This window comes from Lactuca virosa, chromosome 9 (genome assembly GCF_052849685.1).
Source record: "Lactuca virosa cultivar CGN04683 chromosome 9, Lactuca_virosa_CGN04683_v6, whole genome shotgun sequence".
In the NCBI taxonomy this organism is placed as follows: domain Eukaryota; kingdom Viridiplantae; phylum Streptophyta; class Magnoliopsida; order Asterales; family Asteraceae; genus Lactuca; species Lactuca virosa.
Window position 1 is genome coordinate 65,841,045 of NC_136434.1, and position 3,686 is coordinate 65,844,730.

At 30.2% G+C, this 3,686-nt stretch overlaps 1 long non-coding RNA gene across 1 annotated transcript; it reads left to right on the forward strand.

The window, feature by feature from the left end:
* Positions 1 to 705: 705 nt before the first annotated feature.
* On the forward strand, positions 706 to 1,378 carry LOC145140955 (uncharacterized). Its single transcript, XR_013722370.1, has 2 exons — positions 706 to 894; positions 1,058 to 1,378. It is a non-coding gene; the product is annotated as an uncharacterized LOC145140955 (long non-coding RNA).
* Positions 1,379 to 3,686: the final 2,308 nt, after the last annotated feature.

The following is a 3,686-nucleotide window of genomic DNA, read 5'->3' on the forward strand; positions in this document are numbered from 1 at the left end:
TGGAGCTGTTTATATAAATATAAAAAAAAATCATAATATTGTCTTATATTTTTTGTCCCGCATTTTATAAAACATTATTAAATGCAACATTGTTCATTTTTTGGGAAAAATATTTATTGTTAGTTTTTAATTGATTTAATTGAATAGGTAAAATAAAAACTTTGAAAATTTTCATTTAAAATCAAAGTTTATTTTCATTCATGTTATATGTTAAATTCTTTTATCCCTAATTACAATGTTTATGTATAATTTTACGACCAAAGTTTGTTGATTTTTATCAAATGTATACAATAATTCTTACCATTTTATTTTCACTTTTAATACAATAATGCATAAAAGTTAATCTACATTTGTAAATTATCTATAATAAAGTCATAAAATTATAAAAAAATAATCTTTTAAGTTTTAAAAAAAAATCCGTTTAAGATTTTAGTTTATTTTAACACCCTACAGATGTTAAAAAACAAACAGTCTTCTTTTTTCAGACTGCAGACGTTTGGTCTACCTCATCTACTGCAGAGGTTTGCAGATATGGTCCGCAGACTGCAGATATTTTGCTTCAGAAAAAACAAACAACACCTTATATTGGTTAGTGTAGCTAATTTCCCTTATATATAATTAAATGTATATAGTAATTTGTATTATGTAGTTCTTTAATATAAGATTACAATATAAGGTTTTAATTAGCCATAAATGGAATGGAGATCAACCAGGAGTCAACGCTTTACACAACTATTATATAAACCAACCATAACACCGCACAGTTTTGGAAAATGAAGTCCAGTATTAATGGTCTTACATTTTTCTTGGTTTCCCTATTTGCATTTATCCTCGTTTCTTCTGCAGGAAGAACCCATCAAACCACCGTTCAACCCCGAACTAATAAAGAAAAAGGTATGGTTAATCACATACAAAGATATATAGTTTGATATACGTACGTGTGAATATACACATACACACAATTAAATATGTATTTACGTCCATGATACTCGTCTACATATATGTGTTTTTATGCAAGTACATGCGTATTAATTTGTTTGTGCTAATATATATGTAGGAGATGCTGTCGTTGAACCAGAAAGGGCAGTTCATACAGACGACGAGTGGGGTGGCTGCTGGGGTTGCTGGAATAACCATGACCGCCGTCGTCTTCTCCGTTACCGTTAGGATAGTCAAGCGTGATGACAATTTGCTATGGGTCTGCTTCTAATAATATGAATAGCCAATTGAGCATTGGGTGTTCCTCTTGATTTTTCTTTTATGTAATCAACTATAAATTGCTAGGAAGCAGGTATTTTTAATCATGATGGCAGTATGTATGGTTCTGCTTATAATAATATAAACAGTCTAATGTTTTTTAATCACAATTTGCTGGTCAGACGAGATGTAATTACTTTCGCTTCGTATAAATTAAAGCCTACCAAAATGGACATAATAGGCCAACCTAATCCAAATTAACGGGTTAGGTAGAAATTTACTCATTTAATTACAATTTAAAATGTATTAATCTAGTCAACCCATTAACAGGTGCATTGAAATTTCTAATTAAATAATATGGTTTTCTAATATGAATATATAGCCAATGCGACTGGGAGTGTTTGGCTTGAATTTTATTTTATGCAATCAACGATGAAATGCTAGCTAAGAAGCGTTTCGGGTCTTTTTTATTATTGTGGAATTCTTGTACTGGATGCTTCTAACTGTTGCCAAATGTTTTTAATCGTATATTGCTTGTTAAACTAGATGTAATTGCTTTAGCTTCTTATGAATTAAAACCGTTCAATTCAGGTCACTCTCAACTCAAATATATGGGTTATGTGACACCTCATCACAACACCATTCCAGCTTCCTGAGATGGTGCTCACACATTGAGGTGTCCGTCAAAGGCGGGGGGGGGAAAATATGTTAACCCACTTAATTAAATACACTAATCTGATTAATACGCTTGTTCGTTTAAATATTTATTTATTTATATATTATATTTGATATTATTTTACAATTAAAAACTATAAAAATAAAATCTTAAAATTTTAAATATATTACAGTTAAAGGAGAATGTTTGCTTTAACTTTCCATTCATATAGTTGTATATTTGTATGTACCCATATATTTTCTATAACTAATGACATGAATTAATATTATTTATTTTAATCATCGTGAGATTGAAAGAAAAGGACCAAGATGAAAGTTAAACCCAAGTTTTTGACCTAAGAACTGTAGTATCTTAGTTGGCTTCTAATCTTCCAAATATACCCGAGTTATGCAAGTTTCCTATATGCATGAGATTTAAATGTAATCACAGACGTGATCAAAGAAGATAATTTTCTATTATAATAAGCTGGTGGTGATCTCAAGATCGTAGATGTAGATGATATGATCCGGACCACCACTACTAGAAATTTGGTCCGTCTTAAAATGCCTCGTCTGAAAATCTTACCGACGGCATATAGCGACAGCAAGATTACCGACGGAATAGTCATGACGTACCGACGGACGCATTTAGTGACGGATTACCGACAAACATTGTGACGGATTCCCGACGGATACTTTTAGTAACGGATTACGACGGATCTATTAGTGACGGATTACCGATGGACACATTTAGTGACGATTTACCGACAGATGCTTTTAGTAACATATTACCGAAGGGTACTCTTTACTTTCGCGATAGAAGATTCTGTCACTATTCCGTGGGTAAAATGATTTTTTTAAATTAGTAAAAAAATTACAAAAAAAAATAATCCAGTTTTTTTTCCATACAAATGCAGAAAATAAAGTGAATATTTAAAAAAGAAATATAATCATAAAGTTTCACAAAATACTATTACGCCACATACGGTTACCATATTTGTTTAAACTAATGCACTAATTAATATCCTACATACCTAATTAAACATCATATGCTACATAAGATTAACAATTGCTTTAACATAACTAAAAAGCGTCACAAAATACAATTACCAATTGTTTAGATTAGAAACATAAACTAATTTTCTTGTGATAGATTTTCTGGGAAATTGTTTTCACTACAAAAAATATGTCATTTAGTGGCACACAAAAAGTGTCACTAAAAGCCCAATATAATGCCACTAAATGCTTCTCGGAGAATGAGCGTCACACATAATAAGTGTCACTAGAAACACTTCCACTAAAACCCTTTAGTGACACTTATTTTTTTTGCCGCTGCAGTTTTTTTAGGCTTTTCATGGCACATTTTTATTTGTCACGGTAGAATAAATTTTTTTGTGGCACATATTTTGTGCCGGTAAATACCAATTCAATTCTAGAATTTATGTTGTTTTAGTGGCACTTTTTAATTGCCACAATACAATAAAAGTTTTTTGTGGCACATATTTTGTGTCATTAAATACTAATGTTATTTTTTAATTATACTATTAATAGTGAAACATTTTTTAGCTATGATATAAAATTAAAAAGCTAATTAAACTATAATCCATAGAAAATAATAAAAATTTCACTATTTTACATCAATGCCAAATATGTTTAAATGTTGAACCAAATAGACACTACATATAAAAAATAACTAAACAAAAGTAACAAAAAACACTTTACACTTCATTGCAGTTGAACTTCTTCCCCAAACTTCATGTAATCTTGTAAACTTTGACCAGCTTCCTAATTGTATCAATATTGTCGTCTTTACTGAGTTTTCTCCCCTTTATAAA